The sequence below is a fragment of the Pithys albifrons genome, chromosome 1 (genome assembly GCF_047495875.1).
Source record: "Pithys albifrons albifrons isolate INPA30051 chromosome 1, PitAlb_v1, whole genome shotgun sequence".
Taxonomy (NCBI): domain Eukaryota; kingdom Metazoa; phylum Chordata; class Aves; order Passeriformes; family Thamnophilidae; genus Pithys; species Pithys albifrons.
In genome coordinates this window covers 7597008-7616920 of record NC_092458.1, presented here as the reverse complement: position 1 = coordinate 7616920, position 19913 = coordinate 7597008, and the positions used below count along the sequence as shown (strand labels likewise).

At 40.4% G+C, this 19913-nt stretch overlaps 1 protein-coding gene across 8 annotated transcripts in view; it reads right to left on the bottom strand.

The window, feature by feature from the left end:
- The window catches only part of SH3KBP1 (SH3 domain containing kinase binding protein 1), a 227750-nt gene that overhangs the window by 165036 nt on the left and 42801 nt on the right, over positions 1 to 19913 (bottom strand). The window contains exon 1 of one of the 8 annotated variants that reach the window (XM_071554444.1): positions 4425 to 4493. The exons of the other annotated variants lie outside the window; for them this stretch is intronic. The gene's annotated coding sequence lies outside the window, so the exon portion shown is untranslated. Of the gene's footprint in view, positions 1 to 4424; positions 4494 to 19913 lie in introns of those variants that run through there. 8 annotated transcript variants of the gene reach the window in all.

Sequence of the window (19913 nt, the reverse complement as noted above, 5' to 3'; positions counted from 1 at the left end):
CACAATAACAGGTCTTGCTAGGGAATTTCACCTATTGCATGTGGTACTTGAGAAGGGTTTGTCACCAAAACTCAGTGCTCCTATAACAACCAAGACTGAAGAGGAAAGAAAGTGGGGAACTTAAGCAATGAGAAATTAACTGGACACTTTGAACCAGGGATTAACCATCCATTGGGTTGGGCATCAGCTCCAATCAAAGATCGGGCTGTGGAAAGGGAAACACTCTCCCTTGAAAATCAAGTCAGCCCACAGATTATGTTGCTAAATACAAAACATGTCCTAACAGAGCCAGAAGTCTGGCAAACCAGACACTGGATCTTTGTATGGCCAAACTTCGCGAACAAAGATTTGGGAAGGGCTCTCCCCACGTGCCCTTCCAGCCGGTGCAGTGGATTTTTAGGTGGCCCCACCGTTTAAGTCCTGAGGTCCATCTGCCCCGGCCGAGCGAGCTTGGACAGTGACAGGGAAGTCCTCGGGACTGTCACAGCACCCGGTACTGACCGGAGCTGACCCTGCTGAGCATCCAAGATCTGACGGGATGGGATGGCAGGGAGGCATTTACTGCCAGGGGTTGGTCCCCACTGAGACTGGAACTCAGGACCTTGGGATTCAGAGTCCAGAGTGCTCTCCTTTACACCACGGGACCGCCCCTGCACTGGATCTAGAACAGCAGGAACATGCAAATCCATGGACACTGGTCGTCTCATCTAAAACACAGTCTATTATTTACAATTGTTTGATGAACTCAAGGAAGAAAGGAGGGAACTGGCAAATTATTTTTTCCTTAATATACAGAGGTAAACATATATAAAAACCACATATAAAAGACAAATTGCTTGCTAAGTACAAACTATAAACTGTTCCACATTCACCTTTGCCTAGTCACTCTCCTGAGATACTGGTTCCCTGCTCCTCAAGGACAGCATTACAGCACTGCATGACAGCAGCAAGTTAAAGTTATACCTGTATTTTCTTGTGAAAAATAATTACCACCTGCAACTTTGTACATATGGATTCTGAGTGGTGAACACTGGAAAGCTTAACTCCATTACAGCACAGTACTGCAATGAGCAGGAGAAGCAAATTCACAGCATTTCTCTCCTAGGGTTACACACAGAGTATCCTCAATCTGAAATACAGATAATTTCTGTAAGTTTTTACTTGTGAAAACAACGGCACAGGGAGTTAAGAAGTACAGCAAGCAGCATAGATTACTTCCAACCAGGCCAAATAGGCTTACTTTCATTTTTTTATTTTAATCTGTACATTTTTCTATCAGCATACGTTGCACACTTAGCCACAAATAGTTATCTGCCTTGGGAAAACTAATACTAACATATTATGGCTTTTTAAAATGCATCAGTAATGCAATTTGTTCCTTTCTACAGCACTTTTCCCCTTCAATAACAGAAATGCAGCTCTTCTGAGTAGAATTCTAAAATAGTATCTACAAACTCATACACATGTAACTTGCTTGGGTTTTGCTCTCTCTCATAGCTCAGAAAAACAATTACAGATTGGAATTTTACAGATCCATATTACAGATTTTAGAACTTTATGGGCAACATCAACTCAGTGATTCACTCATGATGTGACCAAAAGGCAGGTATGATGCTACCCTCTCCTTTTCCTGCACCACGGGAGTGTAACCACCCTACAGTTTTGGTCTAACCTACAGTTTTTCAAGGTAAGAAAACTAAATGCTATTCAGCCATCTCCTCTGTCACAGTTAAATTATAAGTGACAGCTTAGCTGGAAGAGCTAATTTAACAAAGAAAACAGGCAATTTAAATAAGGCAGATGATGCTGGACTTTCTTTTCTCAAAAATTCACAATTATTCCTGAGCAAAAGAGATCAAGCAAAGAGTCAGCGAGATTAGATCACAAGCCAATTTTCACACAAATAAATGAAATAAATGACATGTATCTACTCAAACAATGCAAATACAGCTATAATAATGAGCAAGGTGGACACTGGTAGTAGATATTCTAAGTATTTCTTCAATATTCAAGGCATCAAGCCCAGAACTGGCAGGTTATATAAAGCGTCATATAGAAAATGCTGCGAGTTTTACACTCCAATTTTGAGATGTAACAAAGAACTCCAGTGATGGATTAATTCAGATGAGTCTACTGCCTGTTGCCCTCAACTACCCATTACTGCTGAGTTCTGGAAAAAGGGCACTGGACAAGACACACCAGTGCTACAGCAAGTCCTTAATTTTGAAGTAACCTATTGTCCCCACACAGGGTGATGGTACTTCCACTGCCGTGCCCTGATTTGAAGGAAGCAGCCTGTGCTGGCTCTGGTTACCTGTGGAACACTAAGTTGGTGGCATTGTAGTCCTCTTGCATTACCTTGCTAATGTAAGTTTTACGGAAAAATGCAATTGTTATCCGAGTATTTTCAGTCCTTTTGCCAGAGCAGCCCTTTGCTTTGCAAAATGAACTTGAAAGAAGTGAGATCTGAGATCACTTCGCTAAACGGAAGAGATACAATCCCTTCTATTACACACAGAAGGGAACTTTGATTGGCACAAGGAAGGAAAACAAGCACGTATTTTTAACCAAAGGTTTTGCATTTAGATTTAATAGCTGTTGCCTTCTCCAGCTGCTTAAGCAACACAACAGATGAAATGCAAGCCGTAAACCAGGACACACATTTTTAAGCTTCCTTTCAAATTCTGCAGACTGATTTCTTGTTCCATCATGCCAAAGCTCTCAAAGCATATGTGCAGAAGTCAAAGCATGAGCCCTGCTCTTGTCTCTCCAAAAGCTACTAACTGGAACGTTCCTCTAGGCTCAAACATAGTCATGGCTGTGAGGTAGGAGTGTCCACACTGTACTGGCTGTAATATGGAGGAAGCAAAACTCTGAAGGTTCCTCTGTTGGTCTTCAAGGTATTCATAACCCACAACTACTCATTCAACAAGTTTTGGGCTAGGTTTAGTCCACTCTGCAGTTTTGGGAGTGTTGTTTTAAAGTCTTCGTAACTAGGTATGAAGGTTCAGCCTCCACAAAGAAAAAATTTCTAAATCCAGCAGGAAATGCACTCTAAGCTGTCCTACTGCACTAGGAATGGAACTGCAGAGACAATCAAACTGCTAACACAGACTCAGGAACCAATCCCACAGCTTAAAAAATGTGCTGAATGGGTGAAAGGCTGCCAGACACCCCGGATCACTGTGAGCTGCCATGGTTACTCACTGGGTTTAACTCTGCAGACTCTAAACACTACCATGTATACAACCAGCTCCAGAGTTAATTAGTTACAGAGAAAGGAAAACCTTGTAGTGTGGCAGAGGGGGAACTTCACATGGACAGTCATCTGCAGCTTAACTATATGAACTTTCCAGAACACTCCCAAAATAAGCACAGAAGAAATCAAGGTTATGGCCCAGCCTTTCAGGCTGTTCTTAAGATATATTTCAGGATATTATATCAGGTTTCTCCACCCCACCCCATTACTCCAAACAACCTCCAAGCCACAACAAGGGACATCTCACTGACCCCGTTTCACAATTCTGACAGCATTTAGCCATCTAACAAATGTTTCCATAAAATACAACAGGAGGGGAGAAGGAGAGCTAAAACTAAAAATGGGTGAAGGTGGAATGAAACAAAGTGAAGTAAGATACTGGCATCCTATTTTCAAGGAAGGCTCATTTAAAAATAACACTAGAAGAAATATCAAATAATTTAAAAGGTCAATCAACAGCAAATGCATTTCATAACTTATGTTCTTCACTATTAACTCATCACAACTTTGACAGATCCTGCTAAGATACATCACTTCTGAGACCTTTGCAGTTAACATTAGGTGGCTTCAGGTGGGCCTCCTCCTCCTCCTCTTCCTCCTCCTCCTTTTAAATTATTTTCAGAAATACCATGCTGTATGCCTAAAAGGTGAATCACAGATTTTTCTATCCTGTCTCAAAGACAAGCAAATAATTTTCTTCAGAGTAATGAATCTTAGTTAACAGACAACTCAAAATTTTTAGAAATAGGTAATTTTTATAAAAATTATGAAAATTCTTCTCTTAAGACTGGGCAAGATACCCATAGGAATGTTTCATTACTATAAAGTTTTTTTATTCAGGAATAGAGCAACATTTTCCTCAAACTTTCAAACAAATGTCCTCTTTTTAATGTGATATGAATGTGTTACATTGTCCTAGACTACAAAAAATTAAGGAAAAGTTATGCAGCTTGAATAACTTATCTTTTCCCTGCTACACACCCTGCACTGTCACAACCTCCACACCACCATGGCCACAAGTTCTACCTTCATTCAAAATCTGGCAGAACAAAACCACACACACACCCCCCACATGCTAGCACGCCTCAACCACTTTGATATGCCCAGCACAGAAATCTCCATGAGTGGCACAGTTTTCCCGTGTCCCATCAGCCCCAGAACGCACCCTGATGTTCGGAGAAGGTCTCCCACGCTGTCTGGGCACTGTGGCTGCCACCTGGGGAGCTGCGGCAGCAGGAATGGGAATGTGAGCGCAGGGCAGAGCTCATTTTGTGCAACACTGATCCCACAGAGATAGCAGCCTCCCAGTGAGCCTGCTAACAAACTGGTTTCTGGACAAATAAACTACTTCTGGCTTTTACACAGACATCCCTTCCCAAATAAGTGAGAGTAAAAACGAAGTTTTAAGAAAGGTGATGTGTGTGTGTAGCTCACACATTAGCAACTTATTCATTCATATTAACTTTGGTTTTGCCACGTGAATCTGAACGTATTCAGAAAAAAAAAAAGTAAAGCCTCATCTGCCCTTCCACGGGACATAGGATGAGAAACAAAGGTTCCTTTTGGGCACAGAGTACATTTTAATTCTTTTGATTACACATCCACAATGTATGTATGGCCAGACTTCGTGAACACAGATTTGGGAAGGGCTCTCCCCACGTGCCCTTCCAGCCTATGCAGTGGATTTTTTAGGTGAGGCACAGCGTGCACAGAACTGGCCCCACCGTTTCAGTCCTGAGGTCCATCTGCCATGGCCGAGCAAGCTTGGACAGTGACAGGGAAGCCCTCGGGACTGCCACAGCACCTGGTACTGACCAGGGCTGACCCTGCTGTGCATCCGAGATCTGATGGGATGGGATGGCAGGGAGGCATTGAACTGCCAGGGGATGGTCCCCACTGAGACTGGAACTCAGGACCTTGGGATTCAGAGTGCTCTCCTTTACACCACGGGACTGCCCTCATCCACAATGTAATACCACTTGATATTGCTATTTTACAACTTATATAGGTTACAGGTTGTTTTATTCTTAAATACACTTGTAAATGTCACTGTAACCACTTGGTCAAAGCATCAGTCTATTTGACTTACAAAAGTACTGCTTACAGTTATCTGGGGTTTAGGGTTTTTTTCCAATTAATCTGGTAAGGTGAGATTCCATGCAGACTCAAAGTACTTTTGCTTTCCCTCTCTGTAATTACTGAGATGCTTCATCAGATAACACCTCAGTTCTCAGCTGGGCTACAGGGAGAATAACTCCTCCCCCTCCCAGACCCAGTCCCTCCACTCCCTACGCTGGGATTTTACACACCCTGGATTAAATGGCAAAAAATGGTGACAGCAGCCATTGCAGAAGTCCTAAGGAGGTTTTAGTTCCTCTTTTCCCTCAGAACTAAATAAAAACAAGAAAACAGTTTGGGAGATGACAAATGCACTCCCAGACTCCTGAGAAATTGTAAGAACATGGAAACAACAATAATGTCTATTTTCATGAGCAGTAAGAGTGCAACCGCAGATTGTGAAATAACCCTGAGGCACTTTATTATGGTGATTCAGACCCATTCCCCATCTCAAGGGAAAATCAAGTCTCCCATCACCATCAGCAAAAAGCCAGTCAGCTCCCACCTCCTCACCCCAAACAGTTTGCACCATTTTGTTCCAATAACATGCAGAGGCTTTCATAGGGAGCTCGTTCCAAGTCCAACTGAGGGATCCACCAGTAAAATTGTGATTGAATGAACACACCATTCAGGGCCTTGCTCTTGCCAGGTCAGACAGCATGTCAGCTGGAGTGGAAAAGAAAATTAAAATTAAAAATATCCCTTCAATTCCCAAAGGGGAAGCCCTCATAAAGAAAAGGCTTAGGGTGATCCTTAAGTCCCCTCTCCACAGCAGTCCCTGTGAGGTGCTCAGACAAACAGTTGAATCCCCACATTACACTCCATGCTGATGAGAAACAGAAAATGATTCCCAACACCAGAAGAAATATTTCACATGTGCAACCAAGCATGTTTACTTTTTTGATTACCTTTAATATGAACAAAATAATTTGAAATTAAAAATATTTAGTTTCATGATACAGAAGAATTACCAATGCATACAAAAGCTCTTAATATTATCTTTCATTGCTTTTCTATTCATAACATCTTTAAGCTGTGTGCAGAAAGCAGTAAATCCAAGCAGGATATTTGTAATGCAATTACTTCCCTCATAATAGTTATGTTTCTAAATCTATTTAGAGAGTTCTGGAACATTACAAATGTTGTAAGGGTGGCTCAGTCCCATTTCTGCCAAGCAGGGAGTAGATATTACATGTTTCATTCAATACTGTAACTATTTGTGCCTCAGGAGACTTTTTTTTATGTGTGTGTGTGGCATATAAGGAAATACATTTTGCTGTTCTGTGATGCTGGGGGTTTTTTTCCAGAAAAAACTGTAAATGGTCATTAATAACATTTGTGTTTCAAGCTGGAGCCTGAGCATTCAGGAGCCAACAGTTTAACACACACCTGAGGCTGCACAAACAGACATTGGACTCTTCAGCACGTGGACACAGATCACACACAGAGGTACCTATGCCTGTCACTAGTAACAAGTTTTATACCAGATAAATAAAATTTTCAACCACAAATCCAATTGCCTTTAATTTTTTGTTGATATTTTGAATTTCAAACCCATTCTTTTTTCTTTCTTTTTATTTATGTCAAGCATCAGGGATGAAAACAAGGCTATAAAATTTGGCTGACATAGATAGCAGTTAAAATTTTATAGCTTTTTAACAGACAGAATTGAAAACCGGGAAACATTTCTTTTGTACAAAAACTTACTTTCTTTGATTTTTATTTGTCTAAAGCTATGCTTTAAGTTACAAGTTCAATAACAAAACGGACTCAATTTTGTCCCTTTGAAAATGTAACTTGTATTTCACAAACTTCATATGATCCCAGTAGTACTCTCCATTATTGCAAATTATTTCCCATTATAAAAACTGTATTTATCTAGGTATTCTCTTTACAAATTTTTAAATAACCTACAGAACAAAAGGTTTGATACTTAAAAAGAGAAATGGCGAAGTTTTCCTTTTTTATTTCCAACAAGAACGTATTTCTAGGGAAAAAAAGGCCTAGTAGAAAGTTTTAATTATGCTAAGATCCTAAACCTTTGAATAACACACAATTAGAGGCATGTTTTAATATGTCATGCCTTTACATATTACCTATAAATATTTCTACAAGGAATATGTTTTATGGTACCCACACAAAAATCTCACAAAGATAGCAAAAAAAACTTGAAAATTAAAATAAAAAGGACATAACTGACAAATTTAGTAATAGTTGAGAGGATCTCCACAGCCCCCACTCATTCACGGTGCCACCCATGCTGGGACTCCTGCAGGGATTGCTGCAAGGCTGGAGGAGGAGGGCAGAGCTCCCCTGTCACCACAGTCTCAGCTGTGCCACTGCAGGACTGGCACCAGGACTCAGCCTGTGCTTCCAGCGGCTCCTGGGCTGCCACAGCAGCAGCAAATCCTCACACAGCAAGTGGGAGGAGCAAAAGCACAAAGGGAGGAAAAGCATTTATACTGAAATAAAGGTCTGGATCAACACTTGGGGAAGGAAACAAGGGTGTAGCAGAGCAAATTCAGGGTGATGACCTGAGATGCAAAGAAGGGAGAGGGAACACAGCCAGGAGAAGGAGCAGGAGACTTGGCACAGCTGGAAAAATGACAAGCTAAAGAAGCCCTAGACGTGGGATCGAGGAAGGAGCAGCCATACCTGGCAAGGACAGGAACACCAGGGAAGGGCTGAAGCTTAGGAGTAGAAAGAGGCAGGAGGAAGGAAGGAAAGCAGCTGAAACAAGGAACCTGAATGAATAAAAGAAAGGAAAGGCTGGAGGACAGCAGGAACCTTGCAGGAAAATAGCCTGTTACCATGTAAATAACTATGCATTCATATTATTTATGTACATTATTTATATAATATTATTTATGTAAATAAATGGCCTTTCCTGCAGCACACAATTCTGCAGTGAAGGACTAATGGACTTATGGAGGCAAAGCAAAGGGGTGGATCGATCAGGGGAAAGGACACTTGAAACGGGAAATCAAAAGAGCTTGGCCTGTTTGATAGATTGAAAATATGTATGATTATTTTCTAAAAATACATCAGAGGGGAAGGAATAGTAAAACAACAGGAAGAGGAGGAACTATTTATTCAGAAATATAACTCATGAGAATTAATGAGCCAAGATCTCCCAGGAATAATTTTATGCTAAACAAGCGAGGAAGTTATTTGTAGTTGGGTTTTTTTGGTGATTGGGTTTTTGCTTAGTTGGAGTTTGTCCTGTTTTGTTTTGGTTTTAAATCAAATGAGTAATATCTTCAATAACACCTAAAAAGAAGAAAAATAATGTATTTTTTTAAAATGCACAAAACCCACAAAGCCCTGTCAAGCTAACAAGCCCAAACCTTCTGTTATGGGTTTGTAAAAAATCCCTCAAACACCACCTTCAAATCTTTCAGAGCAGAGCTTGCTGTGCTGATAAGATGAGCTCTCAGGTGTGCATGAGCAGCAGAACACTCACCTGGAGGCCCTGCCCAACAGGGTCTTAAGCTGGGCCTGCCTTTCTTCTCCCCCACAAACAGCTCCTGAGCCAGTAACATGCTCCAGTCCAAAGCCACACGTGGTTCTCCTCTCTGCCAGCTTTGCTTTTAGCCTCTTAATTTCCAATGGCTACAGCCAAAAGCAGGGAGCCAGCAAAACATGGTTTACCGAGCCCAGCACACAAAGACAGCATTTTGGTTTGGTTTGTTTTTAAGCTCTGTGCTCTGCCTGACTTTGAAACGCCTGTAATGCTCTTCTGACATCTGTGTACAACTCCTCCACAGCTGAAGGAAAGCAGCATTAGCTACATTATTTTTGTAATATAGAATTATATTCTACTGAAAGACCTTTAAACTGAAATAACAAGAGTTCTGGATCTATTCTGGGACACAGTGTAAGTCAAAAGTAACACACACGCACATTATCTACTTTGACAAGAGGCTTTGTTCTGTTTTTAACTGCATTTAATCATCATCCTACTCACATTTAGAGGAGATATATTTAAGGGTGAAGTCCTGTTTCCATTAAATTAAAAGGGAATAACAGTATTGAGTGGAGACCAGAATTTTACTCCAGACAAAACATTTACCTTGGAACTCCAGAATGCAGTAGTTACAATTGTTTAATCTTTCCATTCAGGAGAAACAAATGGTACAGTACACCACAACTTAAAACATTTCATTTTAACTTGACCAAAGTGGTTCCAAAACAACCAAACTTCCCTTTAAGCAAAATTATCTAGAAATTAACCACAAGTAATTCATCATTTGTTGGCTATGAGGAAAAAGACACACTGGCCCCACAACAGAGGACTCCACAAAACAACTGGTTAATTGTATGTTTTATTCAGTACTTCCTGGGCACATTTTTAGTGAAAAAAAGCACAAAGCCATTTCACTGTTAAGTCATTTTGTGGGTAGTATAGTAATGAATACTTCTAGTTTGCATAATTATTTTCAAAAGGTCTTCTTTAAAGAACCTCTAATAAATATTTAACACCGAGGAAAAACTCCAGCTAATCCATCTTCCAACACAGGCAGACTTCAGCCCACCCACATATCTATAATCCTTTTTGCCCTAATTCTTGCCACCCAGGACATTTTATAGTATTTATGTATAAAATAAAAATACTTTCTGTTAAAGTCACATTGTTCACAGATGTCCTGCAACATCAAAACAAAGGGCTTCAGCTCTGGTCATATCCACACCTCAGAGATTTTGTTCAAAACTGATTATTCCTTTCTCTCTCCTGCAAAGAGAATTGTGAAAGCATGATCTTATCTTCACTAGTTGTTTTGTTCACCTGCATACAGAGACACCCAGAGGCTGGCAGAGGCTGACAGAGGCTACTCCAGACTCAGGTATGTCTTTGCCACAGGTTAGCACTTCCACTGGTCTCAAAACCTTTCCCATCCATCACACTTCCCATATTTCCACAAAGACTGAGCGTGGGAGAAGGATACCCAAGACCAGTCGCACACAGAAAGATACCCTTCTTCACAGGGCAGCTTCCACCTCTTGTGTGAGCACTGACACCAGATCAGTAAGAACAAGGGAAGTTACTGAACAAGAACAGCAGATCACAGTGAATGGACTATTTGAGTCCTCCATACATTCCAAATGAGATTAAAACCTTTAAAATGCACCACAAAATCCTATGCTCTAGCAAGAATGCTTTGACATCTGCTGTCTGTTTCTCTGTCCTCACTCTCTTAAAAATATTCCTACACTAAAGACAAGGCTGACTAAAATCATCCTGTTTTGGGTTGTTGGCTTCCTCCACACCCTTTTTCCTTTTTTTATAATCAGTATTTCTCAGGTGCTGCAGCACACCACAGACCAGGTTAGAGTATAGATTCTTCTCTCCAAAATTGGGGGGGAAGAAAAAAATAAGACAAAAAAGATACAGAATTCAGATGTTCAAATATTCCAAAAGGCCCTTTTTATGCAGTAAATGCTGAGAAATATGCACACTCAAGCTTGTTAGTAAGACATATTTCCCAGTAACAATGGAATTACTTTGAGTTTTCATGATATGACAAAAAAAATATAGAAAATACACCCTTCTAAAAAGCACAGTTCAATTTAAAACACAGCTGAAAGTTTCAAATCTAAATGTAGATTAATGCCTGTCTGCATTACCATTACCTCTTACCTGCTGCACTGCTTCTTAGGAAAACTATATATCATGTAGGCAAATTAATAATAATAAAATAAATACAGTATATTACATTCACAGTCTGTGGGAACCAGTGTTCCCTCTTACACAGGTATTTGATCTAGCACAAAGTAACATTCAGCATTCCATCTTTCCTGTGATAAACATAAGGCTGTAATTTTGTTTTCTGCACATAAGTTTTATTCAAACTGCTCTGCCTTTCCCATTGACTGGCAGCCCACACTGAGCACAACTGAGCTGAGGTAACCACTCCCAGTGGGTTACAAACAGTTGCTCAATGGAGTGGTTTCTCCCGAGCAGAAGAGAGGGAGGAGGAGGAGGAAGTGAGAAGGGGAAGAAGCAAAGAGAAGGAACTCTCAGTGGTAGTAAGAGTAGAGATAACGCTCTCGGGGGGTTTGTACAAACTTCAGAACCAGCCTTTAGAAACTTTAGCACAACAAGAAGCACCGTGTGGGAGGTCAAGTAAACATGGCAGTCAGTGCTCACCACCACCCCACAAGGGTCACCATAAAGCAAGATCCATCAGGCCTCGGTCAGGACTTCAAGGAATGCAACAGGAGGACAAGAACATTCCAGGGACACTTATTCCCTGCCTACCACCACAGCTGCAGCACTGTATCCTGAGGAACACTGCCCTGGACACAGAGGTGCAGGCAGCACCTACAGCTGGCAGCATCCAATACTGAAGTCCAAGTTAGATTCCCTGTGGCAACACTCAGACAAAGTCTGAGCTTCCTGGAACCCCTCAGACCTTCAAATCACCTCACAGCAACTAGATCCCTACCCTGTCAATCCAAAATGCATATTATTTCCCCATATGCAAGGGAGAAAAGGTATTCCTCCTGAAGGAACTGCATTCATTAGCTGTAAATTACAGTGGTTACAAAAGGCTGGCCAAGGAGTCTCATTCCTACCAACCACACATGGCACAAGTGATCACTTTAAAAAGATGCTTGTACAGCTTAAATTGTTGTGTTTACTACAGCAGCAGTAAAATCAGGCAAAGACATTTCTTACTGTAAATTCTACCCCCAAAGACCAGCTGTCACAAGTATGGTTGTATAATAGTTAGAGAAGTCAGATTCTGTAAGGATTTCTTGAGACATCTACAGATTACCTTTCTCTTTCCTCTTGCTTTCACCATGGCAGACAATGGACAGAACCTGCATTCATAGCCAGCCAACAGGCAAAACCGTGTTTATTTCTACTTTTATCTTCCATGTGTTTGTCATTTGTTTGAATCTTTAGTATCTCTTTATTCACCTACATGTTGAAATATTTGTAATTAGTTTAATTTGCCTTTAGAGAAAAAACAGTGAGTAATACAAAGAAATCTCTTGGGTTCCTCCACACCAAAGGATGAGGTCATAGGGCTGTTGACAATTATTTTAAAACAATCAACCTTTCATTGAGTGATGTGATCATGCACATTTGCACAGCTTGATGAAATACAGGCTTGCTCCTTTCTGGAGCCTCAGGATTCCAGACATGATATCAAATAATAGTTTTCCAGGACTGGAAACACTTTTGTAACAATTTCACAGAGCAAAAAGAGATACTATCTTTCTTAGTACTTAATCCCCAAACTTGGACCATTATTTCCTAGCTCCTTCCATGCTCTAAAAATGTGGCTTTTAACAGACAATGCATTAAAAATACAGCTTTTGCTAGACCATTTTCATTGATGGCAAGCTTCAATACAGCAAGTATTCTAACAGACAGCTTCTCCCATTGCTCCCCCTGAGTGCCAGGAGCTCAGCCATCAGCCACAGTAACTTTCTTAAGCACTGCAGAAGGAGGAGGAAGGAGGATGACTCATCTGTGTCTCGTCCAGGATCTCTGAAGAGTATCTTCAGCTTGAACATGAACAAGAGAACAGCCATTTTAAAAATATGAAATGTACAAATCTGATTGCCTCAGCTGCTATTCAGGAGTCAAAGACAAACAAAATAACTACCTGAACACAGATTAAAGCAGCCAGACTGGAGGAGAAATTGTACCAAAATTGCTTGAGGTGTCCAAGGTCCCAAAAAGGCAAAGCCTACCTGAGTGTAGTTAATAACACACCTCACACCCAGGTTTTGGCACAGTCTCTGGAACACCCTGTCAGAGGAAGGTTTATCAGTAGCTGAAGGCTTGCACATGTTTACCACTTCTGTGCAACCCAAAGAACTCAAAAGAAGGAAGAGGCAAACAGGTGGCTTCCAGGGTTCATGAAGTTTCTTAGTAAGGGCAAATTCATAAACCGTAGAAGTAACACAAAATCTCCCAAACTGTGCATTTCAAGATGCTTTCTCCACAGCAGGCTTTAAGGAGTTTCAGAACAAGGAAAAGTAAATCCACAACACTACATACTAATTATTAGTAGCTTTACATACTCTGTCAGATCAGAAGGGAGAGCACACGTTGTTGTTACAGTAAAATCAAAAGTGAGCAATTCAGATCTATAGAAAAACCCTGTGAGACTGAGCTATCAGCCAGAAGCAGCAAGGAGCTCAGCTGCTGCTGGCTGGTAGGGAGGTGGTTTACTCCCCAAGAATTCACATAGTAGGAATTCACAGGACTCTGCAGGGGCACGAAAACAGCCAGGATGAAATAATATAAACATGGGACTTGTGAGAGATAGGCTTTAACCAACTGAAGTATCTGGCGTGGTGGTGTGTAACTCTTTTAGCCAATAAGCTGTAGTCCTAACCCTATATAAACTGTGTGCTTTGTGTAATAAAAAGTCTTCACTATAAACTTCATAAGCTTGTTGGTGAAGTCCTTTCCACCAAAAATTGTTTACTTTATTACTTTACTTCACTGATCCCTTCTAATGAGTGTATTAAGATCCACAGGCTCCTCTACCATTATCTCATCCTCCCCTTTGTCCCAGGGACAGGAAACCTTATATATACATGGTTTCTAATATGTTCAAGTTGGCATCAGAGGCATGACCTGAAACTACCGCTTCCAGTTTTAGGAGAGTAACATTGTGCACAAGTACACAATTTTATTTTATAATTCAGCTTGCATTTTTGGGAAATGTAAACTTTTGGGAAAATTGAATGCCAGCAACCACCTCCCAGTCCTGACAAAGCAGTGCCCATCACAGAATCTGTTCCTCCAGCCTCAGTGGTGTTCAGCTTCCTCTGAGGACAGATGCAGAAAAGCACCTGCAGCTGCACACAGAAGGAGCCCTGTGAAGGCTTGCACAGGCTCCCAGGGAGCCAGACATGGCCCTGTGGCCAGAGCTCACCAGGGTGCTCAGGAACAGCACTGCAAGGGAAGCTGCTGTGCCTGCTTTTGCAGCAAACTCCCTGGCATTCTCTGAAGACCTGAAAACATTCAGATCCAAGAAAGTGCAACGGTGCTATTTTGCAATGGGGATAAATTTCATAAAAACTGATGTTTTTAGAATAACTAAAAAAACTCGGGTTCACTCTTAAAAAACAACACAAACCCACATTCCTGCTCTGTACCCGTGCTGTGTTCCTGCTAATACAGACACAGTTACTTCCTCTGAAAACAAACAACTGCTTTGGTACCTGAGAAGGATTTTGTTCAAGAAATGTAGTAAATCCCTAATGTCTCTGCAAAGATTCAAAAACCCTTTCCAAAAAGTGCAAAACCAAAAAGAGTATAGAGATGATGAGCCATCACTATATGCTTAAAAATTCTAACATAATTTCAGGAATAATGAAAAAAGTTTCCCTAACACTTCCACTCATTTCTTTAACATTGGTAAAAAAAATCCATGTTGCATAAGACAGTATAAATCCATTGAGACAAACATTCCCTGAGGTACATACTGCATAATAGCTGTAGTGGAAGCTATGCCAGTAACTAATTAAACTTATGCCTCAGGCTTTAGTGATGTCAATTCATCTATTCCAGATTTATTCTCTTTTTAAAGTGCAAGTAGATAATTTTCTCTATGAACTCTGTAATTTAAAAAAAAATCATTACTTAACTAAAGATCTTCTAAAGTAGAACCACACTGTGGAGGAAATTTATTTGGTAAGACAACCTATCATATTTGAATAAACGTGGTCAAGTTTCATGCTCCTTTGAGTCAGCAAGTCACCCCATCTAAGCAGGCAGAAACTCTTTTCTTCCTTACCAGTAATGAATGAGACAGAAAAGAGCTTTGCTCTTGACAAAAGGTAGCTTCTAAAAATTTCTATAGAAAACAAGGTGCTCATCTCAGATGATCATTGTCGCACTATATTATGAATCTTATCACCTCAACATTTACCAGTTTTCAGTGCATTATGCTGCTTTTTTGAGCTGTAATCTCTTAAGGCTGGGTTATTGGTGACAGTAAACTACAGCAAGAGTTACTCTTCCCATTTCAGCAGAATGGCCATACAACTATGTAGAAACAGCCTCTGTAATAAACTGTTGCACCTTGAGTTCACCCTTGTGGCTTCTATCATCATCTTCTCATGAAAAGAGGGCAGTCATGTTTCCTTCCATAGAACTTGTTATAAGATTTGCAAGAAGGAAGCAAAATTATGCCAGTACCTCTTCTTTTTAGTTGCACCACAATTCAGTAGGACAGTCTCCTCTCTTAGCTGTTGGCCATTACAATTGTTGCAATTACAATTTAAAGGGCAAAGTAACTTTTACATTAAGTAACACTTCATATTTCAGCAGAAGTTCTAGTTCATCTTCAAGCTCCATAAGCTAACAAAGTCCTCTGATCACACTACTTACACAATCATTTTAGGGACAATGCATTTATACAAACAAGTTTTTATTCAAATCAGTCATGTATTACAAAAAAAAAAAATCTGAAGCTCAGATCAGAAACATGTTGTCATTAACTGGCTTTGCTTTGGCATGTTGCTCTGAAAACAGACAACTACAAGTTCTTTCTCCTTGCATCAGATCGCGCTTGAATTTCTGCAAACACTGTGCAAGCCTTCCAGCCCCACAAAGAATGAAACTGCTGTTTGCCATCTGCACGGGTGGTGTTGTACTGCACAACATTAGGCTTTATTTAGCATGTTTTATGCTCAAAGTGTCACCAAACAGTGTTAACCAGCCTGGTGAAAAGCTGGTGTCAGAGGAGCCACTGCAGCAGCCAGTAAAGAGCTTGCACAAGCTCAGAGTGCATGTCCTGCTTGAATGTGCAGACTTTCTTACTGCAAGCAAATAATCAGATGTATCACTAAGTGCTTTAGAGGCAGAGTCTCACAAATGCATGAACAATATAAATATTAATAATTTCAAATAATGTGGTCATTAATTAGATATGAACCAGGTATTCAAGAGAAAGGTTCATGCAGGTGTTCAGTGTGTAACATGCCGAGCACTTGCAGCCCTGAGGCCTGAAGGATTTATAATGAGCTGTAGAGCAAAGACATGCTGAGTTGCTCAAGCAGAGAGATTCATCAGCCTGAACAAGAATTGATCCCAGTATTTTCCAAAGGGACTCTCTGCAGTATCCCAAACAGTAGTCACAACTGACTCTGATCTTTAGAGGCAACACAGGAAGATGATCTAAATACCACTTGTGCCACAAAGAGGAAAAGAGAGTTCAGAATGACACTCACTCTGCAAAGGTAGCAGACACAAGGGCGACCTTCTGCTACCCCACCTTAATACAACAAAAGAGATTTTACAGATTCACCTTTAAAGATTTTGTCCCCAGACAACGGGAATTAACTCTTATTAACATCTCAAACAGTGAAGAAAAAAAAAGATAAAAATTTCCCTAGGTATGTCATTTAAATCACAAAATTGGTACATGCAGTTCACAGTGTTTTCTGTTCCTCCTTAGACAATGCAAAAAACTCCAGATTATGGTTTGGAGATCAATAAAAGACACACACATGTACAGAGCCAAATATTAAAAAGTTCAAGCAAAAGCATAAATTAAAGAAAATGTATCTTATGATTAGCAATAGGCAGTGCAATCCAAAGGGATTCCAATCCAATAGACTACATGAGCTTTGGATCAAATCCATGAAGCTAATACTGCAAACCACCAATAATAAAAGATTACACAAAACAAAGCTATGCCAAGTAACTGTTGTTGAGTACCTGTCAAAAGTGAAATCTCAAAAACAAAATCAGAGGAACTGATTCTGATTACACAGTTTACTGCAGTTTTAAAGGAGGTTAATTGGAGGAAATCAATATAAGGTCACTGTGGCATATTTAAAAACACCACAGGACAAAAATCTTACAAACACAGCTGTCTGTCTTTAGCAGTAGACATTGTCACAGGACTTTTTAATCCAAGATCTCTTCACTGCTTGCATTAAATCTTGGTATTTTCAGTACAAATAGACTGAGGGCCCTATTGGGTGTGTCCTAAGAGCCCCTCAGCACCACCTCAGTGCTCCAGTTCTTAACTTCCTGCGCATTCACTCAACTCTCACTCACCTTGCCCCTCTGTCCTTACACCAAATCTCAGTCAAACAGGTGGTGTACAGATGGTTTACAGCCACTGTTTATGGTTTGCAGACAAAGCCACAGGGACATGCTTATTAACGGGGGTGATAACTGAGGAAGAAGATGCAAGAAATAACACCCCAAAAAAAGCCCCTCAAAAAAACCCAAAAGGAAGCACCACAGAGCTGTTATGCTGCATTTGAACATTACTCTGCATTTCTTCCAGTCCTCCTTTGTCTCAGTGTTGTTTGGGTTTTTTTTTAAACTACACTTACAGTTTTCAGCATATTACCCTGGGCTACAGTGCCCTACTCAAGTCTTTAAACCCCAGCCCACAGCTCCAATCCCTTTCAATCACCTTCTTAAATTCAGCCCTTGTTAGCAATTCAACAGATTTTGGTTTTATTTCTGTTTTAACAGTGGTCACCAGTTTTAACTCTTCAGAACAGCGAGCATGCCCCAGCCAACACAATATTGTCCCTTAACTCCTCCATCAGAGTTTCAGGGTTCCTCTATTTTCCTAACTAAAATCTAATAAGAATATCTCACAAGTTTGTCCCAGGTAGGCAAATATTCCATTTCCAAATGTAATCTAGATAATTTTCCATCTTGACTGGCCTCTGCCAAGCATCACTGAGCTCAGAGGCAAAGTTCTAGTGCAAGATTTTGTGCTTTTTGTATTTTTTGCACACCGGTACAACACGCTTGGAATGTGGCTGCTGAAAATAAATTCCACTTCAAGACAGAACAGGCTGCTCTAATACCCTGTTCTGAAAACATCTTGTTCATACAAAGCTTCTGTCTTAGCAGAGCCCTCCATGAATGACAAAAGGTGTGTGATTCATTTGGCAGCCAAATTATTTAAATCATCCCACAAAGGCATATAAAACCCCATACACATCACAACCTTTTCTCCACAATTGTTTTTCTCTTCCCTTTCACTCAATCATTTTCTCTGAATTATTAAATCCTTCTTTCCCCTTAGTACAGCTTGGGAATTCTCTGACTGCAAGAACTCATAAGAGAAGGTTATAATTAGCAGTAAAAGAAAGAGGGTTGTGTAGAGAAGATGGCTCTGCAGGAACTGTGAAATGGAGGCTATTTGAGGTAACTGAAAAACCCAACACTCACTTCAGTGTATGAGTTTGACAAAACTCATCCCAGTCTGCATCCTGCTTACCAGACAGCACTGCAGGTGGTTCACAAATTAACAGCCACACACACAATCAAGCTAGTAAAAACAACTTTGGAGAAAAGACCAAACTACACATGCTACAACTACATGTAGCAGCTAATGAGAGAAGAGTAATCTTGATGATATGAAAAAAACCCCAAACTAATCAATAGTGTACAGCTTAACCCCCCTCCCCCCCCAATCTTACCATGAGATAAATTTCAGAGAAAGTTATAGCAATTCAGACTATCTAGAAAAAGATACTAAAAATTCCAATGATTTCCAAAGCACCATGTAGATTTTGTGTCTCCTAGTTCTGAGTCCATCTGACAAACACATGAATTGATTTACAGGTTACTGAAAATGAGAGAAAATTATTAAATGGATAATGGATGAGTCAATGTCAATATACAGTGCAACACTGAAGCTTAATCTGACTTATTGTGTATCACTCTTTATCACGTCGTGTCTGCCCAGCACATGAACATGTGCTGTAAAGTAAAATCCAGAGAAGTGCTACCAGTATTGTCCAGAGAATGATGGCCTACCTCACCACGTAGCTCAAGCAAAGAGAAGACCTTTGAGATCTGATTAAAATCAAAGAGCAAACAGGATTGATGAAACACCATGGGGAAAAAAAACCCAAAAGCCATCAACTCACAAGGAGAGGATGAAGTATAAAGAAACATTGCTAAGCACAAGAGCAGAGATTCTCAAGCAGCATTTGCTGGGCACAGCACCACCACTGTAATGGTAAGGTTAGTTAGTTACTTTCTTGGTTGTTAGTTTAGTTAGTTAATATAGTTGGTTTAGTTAGGTTGGTTGGTTAGTTGTTAGATAGTTATGGTGGTCAGAAGAGGTCTAGGCAGGTTCAGGCAGCAGCAGGAACAGAAGGCTTTGAACTCAGCACAAAAAGCTTGATCTCAATTTTTAGTTACAGCTTCACTTTCTATCTACTGTTGTATACAGCATGTGATCACACTATTGGCAGTCAGTTCAGCTAAGCAAAGATGGACACATTCTACTGGCTATAAGGTCTGTCACATTCTCCAGGTGACTCCTTCTAAACTGCTTTTCTTTCAAGGATACTCCTTGAACTCTTTAAGATCAATTCTCTCATCAATTCCCTCAGACATCAGAGGACCCACAGACCCACTGTCACCCCCAAACACCACAATGAATCTTCATAAATGTAAAATACGGAGCCTGCAAGAGTAAGAGGATGAACTAAGAGATGTTTTCCAAACTCACCTCGTGCCCTTGCTCTCTCGTTCACAAACCAACCCATACATACACACTCACACACATGGTAA